This window comes from Ambystoma mexicanum, chromosome 6p (assembly GCF_040938575.1).
Source record: "Ambystoma mexicanum isolate Mex_15411 chromosome 6p, UKY_AmexF1_1, whole genome shotgun sequence".
Taxonomy (NCBI): Eukaryota; Metazoa; Chordata; class Amphibia; order Caudata; family Ambystomatidae; genus Ambystoma; species Ambystoma mexicanum.
Window position 1 is genome coordinate 353,495,341 of NC_090935.1, and position 14,422 is coordinate 353,509,762.

A 14,422-nucleotide genomic window follows, 5' to 3' on the forward strand; every position below is an offset into this window, starting at 1 on the left:
AGAAGCAGCTAAGACAAAAAGAAACGAGGTGTATACTAGACTTTGAAAGCAAACAGCCCAATGGGCATAACATCGATGAAGAGTTATACACCTTCCTGGGCTGCTAAAGGATTTTTTAAGTTCTCATACCCATATGTTATTGGAAGAACGATAACTTGCTGTTTACCTTGTTGTACTTTGGGTTTCAAATACTCAGTTTAACCATTGGCATCTTGGTGTTAGAAGAGTGAAGAGATTTTTCGTAATAAGGGACTAACGAGAAATGCCTGACTGCAGATTTGGGTGCATATGTTATATAGCAGTCGTTTTTAATGTTTTCTTAACAATTTTTATGGTGTAGGTAGTTTTGTGTTTGTTTCTGATCACATTTGTTGCAAATGAATTTTAATTCTGCGCAAATTTTTCTTTTAAAGAGACTGGGAGAATAGAGAAGGGGACAAAGGGAGACATTACAATATTGGTGGGAAGAAGGTGAAGCTGGATCAATACAGCTCAACGACCACTCAACAACCCATAATTATTGAGAAGTGCTTTTTGGGATAAAAGGTCTGGTCTATGGTTACATAATGACCACTATGTCATCTCCAATTCAGCCACTATGGACAAAACAGAGAATTTCTGTGCATTAAGCACCTCATAAAGCAAGGAAACGCATAGGGGCCGGAGTAGAGATTCAACATAGTCAATCATTCGATTAGGGACACCACCATGCCATTTCCATAAGATCTAGTAGATATCAGATTATGCACAGAATAGCTATAAAAAGCACGGACAACTGATACATTGGTAATGCTGCCGGCCCTTGCGTAGACCCTAGCCCCATGAAGTAAATCGTGGATGGGATACCAGTACAATACAATCATGCATCGGGGGTGAGTCATGGAGACCTAGAAGTTGTAGTTTTTTAACACACCTTTGTATTTTAACGAGGTGGGAGAAGATGTTTTAAGCATGCACTTGTCACTTTAAAATTACATAACAACTAAAGCTGCTAAATGCACTATGCACTTTAAAATCCCTACCCAGTACGATTAACAGACGTACGAGGTAAGGGTAGAAAAGCAACTAGGTCGAATGGGTTTTAATGAATTTTGTTTCAGCAAATTTTCACCCGCACTAGCTGGAAAATTGCATGAGCATTTTGGTAAACAAAAAATGTAAATCCAGAGGGTATGAGCACTGAGCTAACAGAAACAATAGACAAACGTTTACCCAATGAGAAAACTATATATCCAGAAATGTCCGTTAAATAATGCATTACCGAAGGGAAACCACACTAGGCAAAGATGTCTGACATGGAATTGGCTTGAAATGTTGGTCTAAAATGTGGTCCTTTGTTGGTTTTTACTTTTGCTGCTACCCCTCCCCCTCTCTCCCTCCCTTCCCACTTGCCTAATGTTTTAAATCAGTACATGGTGAAGAGGGCTAACTGTTGTGAGCAAGCGACGAGTCAGTCGCGAAACGCGTTAACGCCTCGAAATAGGAGGAGTGTTGCACTTGGGAGGACCCATACTGGGGTCATTTTTCTATTTTGTGGAAACTAATTTCCATTTGTTTTTTTCCCCGTGTAAATCAATAAAGGAAGATAACAAGAAAACGAGAAAGCGTTGGTGTGGACTTTAAATTCCACCCCCCCCCCCCTTTTTTTGTGGAAACTGGGCGAACATGGCATTGTGGAGAGTGCAGCTCGATTTTGCTACCTGAAGGTAGAATTTGCTAATATATATATAGAAAAAAATGAACACCCAGGACATCAAAGATGACATCACAAATGTCATTGATGACATCACTGATTTCACACGTGAAATACATTTTGATGAAAAGTCTCTACAAGGAGTTGTGTTTATATTGTTGATAAGAAGATGTCAGGAGTGATCAGGTGACCTATTATGAACTACTTAATCTATTAAAGAATGTACTCGTATAGTATTAATGTATTGGAGTGTTGTTGTTAATACAGAAACCTAATCCTATATAAACATAGGCAAAGACTGGAGCATGCACCATAGAAGTACACTATTTATAATATTGTAATTTTGAATAGTACAATAACGAATGCTCCCTTAGAGTTTTGAGTAATGTTAAACATGTAATAACTAGCTAACAATTCTAGACTTACAGCACTTGCGCTGGTACAAACAATACTTATGAAGCACCACAATGCATACACATCAGAGGCACATACAGGGAAAGTAAAGTAAGGAAGAAAGAAACTGCATCATCAGAAAATGTTAATGATATTAAAGTGTATCTTCATGTATACAAATGAATTGTGTGTTTGAGGCCTGCTCATTTCCCCATGTAAGTGCACCATGAGCTGAGACCAAACCCTAAGGAAAACAAAGAACATATGACAAGGTTAAGATCTAGATATATAGCACAGTTGTAAATTGTATTATTCTGACTGCCAGTGAACAAAACCACCTGGCCTATATATGTCAAGGAACAAAAACAAGTGGCCCAGCTATGTGATTTCATCATTGATGTCATCAATGACATTTGTGATGTCATCTTTGATGTCCTGGGTGTTAGTCTTAGCAGTGCACGGTGGTGGCGCGAGTTATGGTTGCTTAGCTTACCATAACTGGCGAATTTCTGGGGTTTTTCGCTTTTACCCAGTGGGGGGCAAAGTTATATGAGGGGTCCCAAATTTTCTTTTTTTCCCCATAGACTGAATGGGGAAAAGACTTTGCTCACGCCTACAGCCCAAACCGCTGGACAGAATTTCACCAAATTTGCGGCAGGAGCAGCAGCTTGGTCCCAAAAGCGTGCTTTTGTAAGTTTGGTGTAAATCCGTCCAGTAGTTTATTTTTTAACGATTAAAAAGTAGGTCACAAAAAATTAGTGATATCTATGGCCACTTCGCTGACACACATCCGTGTTCGCTCCGCAGACAGGACACGATTGGCTAATCGGCTTGCGTCATGTCTGCGGACACAAGACGTGATCGCCGATCAGTTGGGATGAAGTGTGAGGTGCGTCGGATTGTTTCGATGCGCCCGCCATCTTGGATCCGTGTTTGGTGTCCGCGGACATTGCGGTAAAAACAAATTAAAAAACACAACATTGCACTTGTTATACAAATATCTGTTTTCGAAACAGGTACATCTTGCCATTCTGTGATTGTCATCGATTCCAGATGCCAACTGACGGCTTTTTTAATCAGCAGCTGCAGATAGTTGTGAACTCCTGGATCACAGTGACTCTTTTTTTTGGGACGATCGCCAAGGGCCGATATGCCCTTATGCTGTACTAGCGATTAGGAGCAACATAACATCCTTTACGGTGGTCTAGCCCCAAGTTGATGCAGAAGTACTGGAATACACTGTGCGACCCAAGCACCTCATTTACCGAAAACGAACATCTTGTGTACGCAAAAAGAACAATGCGTGCCTCGCGATAAACATTTTGGATCGCGAGCGAAGAAACAAATTTGCTATTTGATTGAATATGCAATAGTCGGATGTTCTCTGAGCGTTTATTGTGGAATAAAAGTACTTTCCAAATTGTACAGTGTTGTTGTTTTCTTTTAAAGTGCGGTTTAATATTCCGAATTGTGGTGTGTTGTGAGTCGATGTGTGTTGATTTCCGGGTTCTGCGTCACGTCACGTAGGTGATTATGGGTGCGTTTTGCTACGCCGACGAGGAACATCACCGAGAAAGGTGGAGAATATCACTGGGTTTGGTGATGTGAGGCTCAGGGGCGGGGCATATGATTTAGTGACGTCAGGGCAGTTTACCTTAGGCCGATGCAGCAATGGATAAGATTAGCAGAAGATGGCCGCGCCCTGCTGCCAGATATCACGTGTTTATAAAAGAGGAAAAGTCAGGTAAGGTGCATTGGAAATGTTTGTGCGATAGATCAACGTATATACAAAAATACATGCCCAAACCCTCGGGACAATAATATTTTCTGAGCATTGCACTTATCAAATTTATCAAGTAATCTCTGGGGAGGTGAGGGGTGATGAGGATGGGATGGGATATTTCTGACCTGATTTCGAATGAGTTTACAATGTTTGGTGGGATTTTTGTGCAGAGGGGGCAAAATTAGAGGGAGCTTATAAATGAGATGTCATTTGATGAATCTACGCTTCTTTTGACAAACTGATAATAGATCTACATCTACATATAAATGTTTTTGCAAAGTTTGGTGGGATTCTGTCAAGAGGGAGCAAAATTAGAGGGGGGGTCGTCCCAAAATAATGTAAAGGCTTATAAATGTGGTGCCATTTGAGAAATGTACTCAAAGGTTTGCAAAAAAGATTATAGATCTAGATATAAATGTTTTCGTAAAGTCTGATGGATTTTGTGAAGTGGCGGTAGCTTATATGACGATTGTATGTGCATTCATTTTACACTTTTGAAAAAATAAAAGTGGGCGGATTTCCAGCAAACGCATTGGTAAGGATCTACAAGCATGGTTTTACAAATGTGGCAGTGTTTTATTATTTGAAAAGTGTCATAATGTTAAAAAAAAAATAGCAGTATAGCTTTAGTGACTGAGGGGTAGCCTGTGGCCATGGGCAGTGGCCAGAATGTCCGAGTCATGGAATAAGGTCATGATCCGGACAATCTGGCTACTGGCCATGACCAGAAGGGACAAAACATAGGATTAAAGTGGCCAGGTCCACCTGTGACTGGCTTTGTGGTAAAGTTATTCGAAATTAGGATAGATTTTGAAAGGGAAGAAAAATGTGCTCGTGGTAATATGGTCATAGGGTTTTCTTTTTGCCTTCTGCAGGCTGCCAAGGATAGCGAAGAGGGGCCCTGTATGGAACCCTCGCCTTCCCTTTCCATGGTGGCCATCTTGGAAAAGGATTTTCCTTCCTAAACCGGGACGCCACATGCTTTTTTAGTACCACGGGTTCCCACTTTGGGAACCTAGGCTGCTAATGGCCTTCATCCCCCATTTCAGGGGCTGGCATGGCGGGGATAATGGTCCAGAGACCTCGTTATCCACCCTCGCTTCGCTTGGGCTGATAAGTTGGGCTTCTGGGCCGGTATCCCCTGTTCCAGTCCCTGGAATGGAGGATGAACACCCCAATATTCCCATTAGTATAACACAAAATGCAAATGGAAATGTTGGAATTATTGATTCTATGTACTTTACTGAGAAATATAAAGTAGATGGAGTCTATGCGTTTTTTGTTTTTAGTTCTATTTTTTAACTGTGAAAGGTGGTTCGTAAAGGAACATTTATTTTGTTTTTGGGTAGATTTTTTTGGCAGAGAGCTTAGAACGGAAGGTGGGGAGGGAAATTGATGTCATGGGTGTTATTCTTAGCAGTGCACGGTGGTGGCGCGAGTTATGGTTGCTTAGCTTACCATAACTGGCGAATTTCAGGGGTTGTTCGGTTTTACTTGGAACCATAACGTCCCTTTAACAAAGTTTTTTCACTGAATCTCATAGGTTTTTAGTGGCGCAACTTAACCATAACGTCCCCTTAACAACGTTTTTTCACTGATATATTTAGTGACCCCTTTTCCACGACTTGCAATAAAACTCAAAATTAGGGCAATGATTTCTGGATCCCGTGTGTGCCGCCTGCTGCTTTTTATGTTCGGAGACTTATGTAAAAAGTCTCTTTGGGCCAACGTAGAGGCCACGCCTACCTCCACAGTTCAGCCATTGGCTTATATGAATGGCTGGACTGTGGAGATGGGCAGAGCCTCTACATTGGCCCACAGGGACCTTTTTCCAGATTAAGTACCAATTCTGCCCTAGACTTATGTATGTATGTATAAGTTTGGCATTGCACAACTGTTTTTTATTTTTATACATACATATATATATTTCTGAGGCTTGTGGATCTACTTAGATCACATGCTATGCATAGGTTGACATCTATTAAAACATTCTTTACCTCAGAATACCTGACGACCTCCTGAAGAAACTGCAACGGATCCAAAATGCAGCAGCAAGACTACTCCTCAAACTATCCAGAAGAGATCGCATCACTTCTGCCCTAAAAACCCTACACTAGCTCGCAGTTAAACATCGCATCACCTTCAAAACAATGTGCATAACACACAGGGCAATCAGTGGACAAGGAGCAGAATTCCTACAAAAAGAAAATAACAGTCTACAAACCAACGAGACCCCTCCGATCGAGCAACAAAATCCGCCTGGTACTCAAACCATACCTCAAGAAAAAACTTGGAGGCACCTCCTTCAACCACTTAGCCGCAAAAACCTGGAACAACATCCCAAAGGAAATAAGAAACACTGAAGATCACCTAAAATTCAGGAAATCACTAAAAATCTGGCTCTACAACACGGCAGACTAAACCGGAAAAGGAAACTGGTAAAATGGATAACTAAACCGGAAAGACACGGACATCCCTGACCGAGTAGAGTAAAGCCCACGGCAGCTGGACGGGTGACATCGGATAGACAGGAACACAGGCGGCACGCACGGAGTCTGAGTCAACTAACCCAGACAATCCCACCAACACTCTCGCCCGCCCCGTAACTTAACTACCGCCAGGTACCATAGTGGTGTGGAATTATCAAGACATTGGCAATCTACCCACTACCGGAGAGGGTGTCATTAGCAGATGCACTGGCCACTAGAGTCTAAATGGAGGATAAGGGGAGCCATGAGAGAGCATGTTAAACGTGGGGACTAGAGGAGTATGGAACCTGTATGCCAGTCAGACCCAGATCAGGACAGAGCCGCAACAGGGGAGACTACGCAAGCCGAACGCTTCTATTCAGGATAGAGACGCAAACTAACCAACACTACTAACAATTTCCCTTTCTGCATACACCTCTCAAATTCCAAACCAAACACAACCAAAACCTACAGCACAACAAACCGCACAAACTTCACTACATTGCAACAACAAAACAAAAACACACAGCCTTGCACAACAGTACACGACGACTACCGGCCGCAAACACCCCAGGCCCAGCCAACGGACCCAACGGGCTGAGGCCGCAAAGAGCACATCACTGCTCTCTTGCACTTTTCCTGCTTCCTCCCACTAACTCAACCCCCCTCCTCTTTCAGAGCCGCCAGAGCGCCAAGGGACCACTACGGTGGTGATAGTGCGCGGTACAAATGTCCTTTAACATTAACATCTAGTGGTAGTTGCAGAATATTACATTAGTTTTTTTCGAAACCCTTAAAGGAACGTTGACTAGGCATGTCAGTAATACTATCCCTAGTGTGACGTCTACTGTACCCATGGTCTGTCACGTGTTTAGGTCCCTCAGATTTTATTTCCACCATCAAAATACCACTGGAAAAACACTAACAAAGTGTGGAATCACTGTCTGCCAAGGGATCCTGCAGACTTTTCCGCCCCAAAATTCTAAAGGACAGTCGAACCAAACGCCGGGCTGCCCACGCCATGCAGTCTGAGGCCTCCATAGACATTTTGTTTGTTTGTTTTATTCACTTATAATGCGCACTAGACCCGGGGGTAAGAGGGTGCAGCAGTACAGGATATGCAAAGCTTAGGATACAAAGCTACATAATTACACATAATGCTAATACAATATGCAGGTCGTAGCAGTAGTACAGTAAATTATATACAGGATATTATACAGATTACAGGTAATGTATCATCAGGGTGGTGGGGGGGGTGGCATAGTTACATAATTACACACAATGCTAAAAAAGTATATAGGTCATAGCAGTAGTACAGTGAATTATATACAGGTTACAGGTAAGATATCAGCAAGGTGGTGGGGGAAGGAGGCACTGGCTAGTTGTTCGATTGCTTCAGGTGGTTGATGTAATTGGATCTGAATTTAAGGTAAGATTTCTCCTCACGTATAGTGTGGGGCTATGAATTCCATACTTGGGCCGCCCGGACGGGGAAACTGGCACCTCCGGCCTTGGTCAATTTGAATCTTGGAATGATAAGTGTGTTGGCATTGGAGATTCTTGAGGGTCTGGAGGATCTTCTTTCTACAAATCTATCAGTTAGATAGGGAGGAGCCACATTGTTCAGGGCTTTGTGTGTGAGGGAGGCAACTTTCAGTAGGATTTTGTCTTGGCTTGACAGCCAACTGTTATTACGCCTTATCTTAGAAATATGCGATCGTCTGGAGATACCAAGAGCTGCTCTCAAGGTGTTGTTTTGTAGGGTTTGTAATCTATGTAGGATGTATTTGTTGGACCCAATATATAGTGCATTGCAGTAATCAAGTCTAGATAAATTGAGAGATCTCGCTAAGATCATGCAATTGTCGATCTAGACGTTGCAGGGGAATACAGTGAGGATAGCATCAACGTCCATAGTGATGCCGAAGGGGGATCGGGGATCAATGGAATTCCATGTGCGAACCCCCAGCTCCAACAAGCAGGGCAGCGGTCCTGTGACAGAGAAATCAACTGGCGGATCAGACATACACACTTCTCGCCACACTAAACGCACATCCCACGGCTGACCGTTGATGGCGTTGTCAACCGTTCAGAGCCACCCAGTATCCTCTGGGCCATCGCTCTTGTGTTTGCCGCATGACAGACCTCCGAAACAGCCGCCGAAAGCCGTTTCAGACAATGCACCTAAAAAAGCACTTTCAAATGGATTGTGTCCTCCCACGTATTCCTCATTTTATGATAATCGTATCCCAGCTTCAGTTGCTTATAATCGTACCCCAGCTTCAGCGGCTTCGGAATTTTCTTTTTCACCAGAGGGCACTGTGTTCGAGACTGCAGAGTCGAAGTCCCTCGAGGGTCGCCGTCGGGCGTCAAGGTCATCCGCTGTATAAATAGCTCGAGCGGCGCCCGTTACCTCAGTTCCGTTTTTCCGACGCAACTGCTTTGTGTTACGAACGGCGCATCAAGATTTTTTCAACAATGTCTGTCTTCAACTCCCTCAACACCCAAGACAGGGTTAAAAAATGTCTGAAGTGTGGCAGGAAGATGTCTATAACCAACCCCCATCTGAATTGCCTCTGGTGCCTCAGCCCAGACCATCGGGTTGATGAGTGCGGGTCCTGTCAGGCCATGTCAAATAAGGCTCTCAGAGAACGTAGAGGTAAGCTGGCAGTGGGGGAGGAGAAATATAAGTCTTCGAATAGACAAAAGGATTCGGATGAATCCGTTAGAAAACCTCGTCCCGAGTCAAGGAGGTCTGGATCGGAAAGTCGCTCGAGGAAGTTTTCCTCGTCTTCGTTTCAATAGTCAAGAAAGCGATGTCATAGGTCTTCTTCCTCTTCGGAGAGGAGAGTAACATATCCTTCAAAGCACGATTCCCCAGAAAAATTGGAGGCCTTTAGGGCTTCGATGCTGAAAATATTCGAGAAAGCGCCCCAGACCCCCTCGAAGTTGCCACGTGGTGATCATGCCTCTACTCGCTCTCAAAGTGACACAGGAAAATCAAGATCCAAACCCGCAAGAGTTTAAAAAGATTTGAGAGTGTCTTCAAGGGAAAGTTCCCCAACGCCTCGCACTAAATCTAAGCCTGCGGTGCATAAATCGGGCTAACGGAATCGAAATTGATGTCGAAACCAAAACTCGACTCGACACCGTAGACGACCACAGCGTTGAGACCGATAACTAAGATGACGTCGACACCTTTAGCTGTATCGAAGCCTCCTTCGACACCGTCAAAGCCAGCGTCTACCCTTTCAGCGTCTTCGACGCCTTTATCAATGCCTTCTTTGATACCGGATTTTGAAAGGCCAGACCCCACAGATCATGCTGATCCCAGTTATAGAAATCTTATGGGAAGGGTCATTGATTTTATGGGTTGGAAAGCTGCTTCCCCAGATTTTGACCAGGATGACATGACTGACATCCTTAGTGAGGGTCCTTTTTAAAAGATCCGGTTCTCCCATTCCACAAGGCTCTACAAAAAAGAGTAATGGCAAATTGTAATACCCAAATTCAATTGCAGCAGTAAATAAGAAACTGGTAACAAAATATAGACCAGCCTTGTCCGATCCAGAATATTTATCCAAACATCCATCACCTGAAAGTCTAGTGGTGCAAGCTGCAACATCAACTAGGCAATCAGCTTACCCATCAATACCACTAGATAGGGATGATATAAAAGTTGATGCTTAGGCCCGTAAAGCTTTTACTTCGGGCAACATGGCTCTGAAATCGACTAATGTCACTTGCACATTAGCAAGATGTACTTACACCCTGTGGGGCTGCATGTCATCAGCGGCTGAACGCATCCCGGAAGGTGAAGAACAGGCTGGTTTCCTGGCTATAGTGAAGTATGGTAAAGAGGCTATGGAGGAATGCCTTCAGTCAGGATTGGACACTGCAGATAGTATAAGCAGGTCCATGGCATCTAACAGTCTTGTGCAGATTCGCATGGCTAAGGAAATCTGGCTTTGCACCTGATGTGCAGTCTAGATTACTTAATATGCCTTTTGACGGCTTGAGGTTGTATGGCAGCAAGGCGGACGAGCGCTTGGAGAAGTTGCAGACCTCAAACGGCAGCGAAATCACTCAGCGCCACTATAAGACAACCTCAGCAACACTCTTACGCAGGCTCATCTTCCTGGAAGTCACCCTTTTCCCTTCTATTCCTCTTTTGGAAAAGGGAGAGGGCAGGCCAGTCAGAGAGGCCAACAGAGAAAACCCTTTTGTGGTGGAAAAGGGAGAGGTGCTAGATCAGCCACAGCAGCGGCTACTACATCCTCAGCCCCTGCTGCAGCCGCTGCAAAGCCACTTTGAGCTCTTAACCCACAAAACCCCGGTGGGAGGCAGAATCACTCGGTATCTCGACAAATGGCAGGGTATTACATCAGATGCCTGGGCACTGGAGATAGTGACCCATGGTTACTGTCTTCCTTTTCATCAAAGACCTCAAAATCATCCACCGGGAGCAAACTCTGTAAAGACTCCAGACCTGCTCCTTGTGCAGGAGATTTTAACCCTGCTAGAGAAAGGTGCAATAGAACATGTACCTGTAGCAGAGAGGAACAAGGGCTGTTACCCCCCCCCCCCCTATTTTCTCATCTCTAAAAAAGACGGAGGACTGAGACCCATCTTGGACTTAAGAAGCTTGAACAAGTTCCTCAGGAAGGACAAGTTCAAGATGGTGACCCTTTCTCAGATCCTTCAAGCTCTTCAACTTCAGGACTGGCTGGTTTCATTGGACCTTCAGGATGCTTACTTTCATGTGCCAATCCATCCCAAGCACAGAAAGTACCTGAGGTTCGCAATTGGTGATTCTCATTATCAGTTTCGGGTTCTACCATTTGGGCTAACCTCCGCCCCAAGGGTTTTCACCAAACGGATGGCGATGGTGGCAGCGAGTATCAGAACAAGGGGTATTCACGTCTACCCTTATTTGGACGATTGGCTAATCAGGGCGAGTTCATCCGAACAAGCCCAGGAACATCTGGCCTTGACCTGCCACTTCTTACACAGTCTGGGCTTCTCCCTCAACTACAAGAAGTCACAAATGAGGAGCAATCCTGGACACTTCCTCAGGGAAAGCCTTGCCTCCCGAGGAGAGAGCTTGCCACATTCTGCAGATGGTAATGACATTTCAAAATGCCCAACATCTACCAGCATTCGATTTTCTAAGGTTGCTAGGCCTCATGTCATCCTGCATTTTTCTGGTGGCCAGATTGTGGATGAGATCCCTTCAGTGGGCCCTCAGGACTCAATGGTCCCAGTTCTCAGGGGAGATGTCAGATCTTCTACAAGTCCCTACCAAAGTGGCTCAAGATCTCCTATGGTGGGCTTGCAAGGCGAATATCCTCAAGGGGGAACCTTTTTGGCAACCATGGCTGGAGATAACGGTAGTGACGGACGCCTCACTCACGGGGTGGGGAGCCCACATCAACGATCTGACAATCGGCGGTCGTTGGACTCTATCAGAGTCCAAACTACACATCAACCTTTTGGAGCTGAGAGCAATCAGACTAGCGCTGAAGGCTTTTCTGCCCTCTGCACAGGGAAAGAATGTCCTGATAATGACAGACAACACAGTGGCCATGTACTACCTCAACAAAAGAGGAGGCGTAGGATCACGTCCACTGTGCAGAGAGGCAATGAAGCTCTGGTTCTGGGCACTGCAAGAAGGAATCTCTCTGTTGGCAGTTCACCTCGCTGGAGAGCTAAACACAGCAGCAGACACACTGAGCAGGCAGAGCACAGTATCCCACGAATGGGAGCTAACTCAGGAAGTCCTATAAAAGATCTTCACCCTTTGGGGAACCCCTCAAGTGGATCTGTTCTCGACTGTGGCCAACCGGAAGTGCGAACTGTATTGCTCAAGGGAATTTCCCCCAAGAGGAGTTCTAGGGGACGCGTTTGTAGTGGACTGGGTATTTCCACTTCTTTACGCATTTCCTCCAGTCCCCGTGATTCCTCAAGTAATCGGGAGGTTGAGAAAGTTCAAGAGAACCATGACCCTAATTGCCCCGGATTGGGCCAGGAGGATGTGGTACCCGGACCTTCTGGACATGTCCATCTGCCCTCCAATACGTCTTCCACAAAGAGAGGATCTTCTCTCGCAAGAGGAAGGTCGGGTTCTCCATCCAGAGGTCAAGACACTCAGCCTTCACGCATGGTTTCTGAGAGGTTAAGATATAAGGATTGCGACCTCGCGGATGACGTAATGGAGATTTTGCTTTTGGCCAGAAGGCCAGCAACAAAATCCCTGTATCGGTGTCGTTGGAACAAGTTCAGTAACTGGTGCAGGGATAAGAATGTGGATCCATTCCTTTGTAATACTCCAACAGTACTTTCTTTTCTCTTACACTTAGCCAATTTGGGGCTCCAAGTTGGAACGATAAAAGGTTACTTGGCAGCGCTATCTATCTTTAAGCGCCCCTCGGAAGAGGTGTCCTATTTTAAAATGCCTTTAGTCATTCAATTCTTGAAAGGGTTGACAAATGTATACCCGCCGACATCTTTTCAGGTGCCCATCTGGGATTTAAATCTAGTCTTGAAATTTCTCATGTGTGCTCCTTTCGAGCCTTTACATTCTTGTCCATTAAGATTGCTCACTCTTAAAACAATTCTGTTAGTGGCTATAACATCAGCCCACAGGGTAAGTGAGTTGCAGGCACTGTCTTGTAAGCCTCCTCACACTATTTTCCATCGGGACAAGGTTATTTTTGAATTCAAGTCCTCATTCTTGCCTAAAATAGTGTCTGATTTTCATCTGTCACAAAAGATTGTCTTACCTTCCTTTTATCCTCCACCTCACGCTAGTAAGGAAGAAGAAAGATTACATAGAATGGACCCAAAAAGGGCTCTCAGTTTCTACATTTCCAGATTGGAAAATCTCCGACAAGGTGACCAACTATTCGTTGGATATACTGGGCACAAATTGGGCCTTGCAGTAGCTAAACAAACTCTATCCAGATGGATAATCTTAGCAATCTCTGAATGCTATAAACTAGCTGGGAAAGAGCCTCAAGATGGATTAAGGGCTCTTTCAACCAGAGGCATGGCAACTTCCACAGCCCTTCAGAGCATTGTCCCGGTGCAGATTATTTGTGCTGCTGCCACCTGGTCGTCAATGCACACCTTTGTAAAGCATTACTGCTTAGACTCTACTTCATACCAAGGAGGACTATTTGCAAAAGCTGGCCTTCATTCAGTCCATAATTAAAATGTCTAGTACTCCAACCTCCAAAATTACCACTGCTATGGGAGTCTTAAGATGAGGAATACGTGGGAGGACACAATCCATTCGAAGAACAAGTTACTTACCAACTGTAACGTTCTTTCCATTGGATGTTCCTCCCATGTATTCCTCATCGACCCTCCCATCCTACCCCTCCTTACAGTTTACGCCAGTTGCACTCTGACTTCCTTAAGAGCCTGAAGACTTAAAGCCTGATCAACTGATGCGACCATGAACACCGTAAAAACAGAACTGAGGTTACGGGCGCTGCTCGAGCCATTTATACAGCGGATGACATTGATGCCCTGATGGTGGCCCTCGAGGGACTTCGACTCCACGGTCTCGAACACAGCGCCGTCTGGTAAAAACATTTTTTCGAAGCAGCTGAATCTGGGATACAATTATAAGCAGGTGAAGCTGGGATACGATTATCATAAGATGAGGAATACGTGGGAGGAAAATCCAATCGAAAGAACGTTACAGTTTGTAAGTAACTTGTTCTTCACGCGCCGAATGGCATCCTTCGAAAGGTGCTTTGGCGCCCCCTGCCTCTGCGTACAAAATGAAGACACCTATCAAAAAACACATCCCAGTTACACTTTTAAAATCAAAAACATCAAACAGCAAAATGTTCGATGCCCCTACGGTCCAAGCCCGCTACCTCTCAAGATAGCAGCCTTTCTACCTCCTGAAGACACAATTTCAAGGGCAATACATCACAAGGATCCTACACACTTGTAACAAACCCATACCCCGCTCAGTTTTCCAAACTCAACTGAGTGGACCCCAGAGAGCTTTGATAGGGTTATGAGGAGAATGTCCGGCTTTCTGGACTTCATGGACCGGCACCCTGAAAG

General features: G+C 44.7%; 1 protein-coding gene across 3 annotated transcripts in view; it reads left to right on the forward strand.

Annotated features, from left to right (window-relative positions):
- Positions 1-14,422, forward strand: part of SPEF2 (sperm flagellar 2) — a 1,748,369-nt gene that overhangs the window by 85,959 nt on the left and 1,647,988 nt on the right. The gene's annotated exons all lie outside the window — the stretch shown is intronic.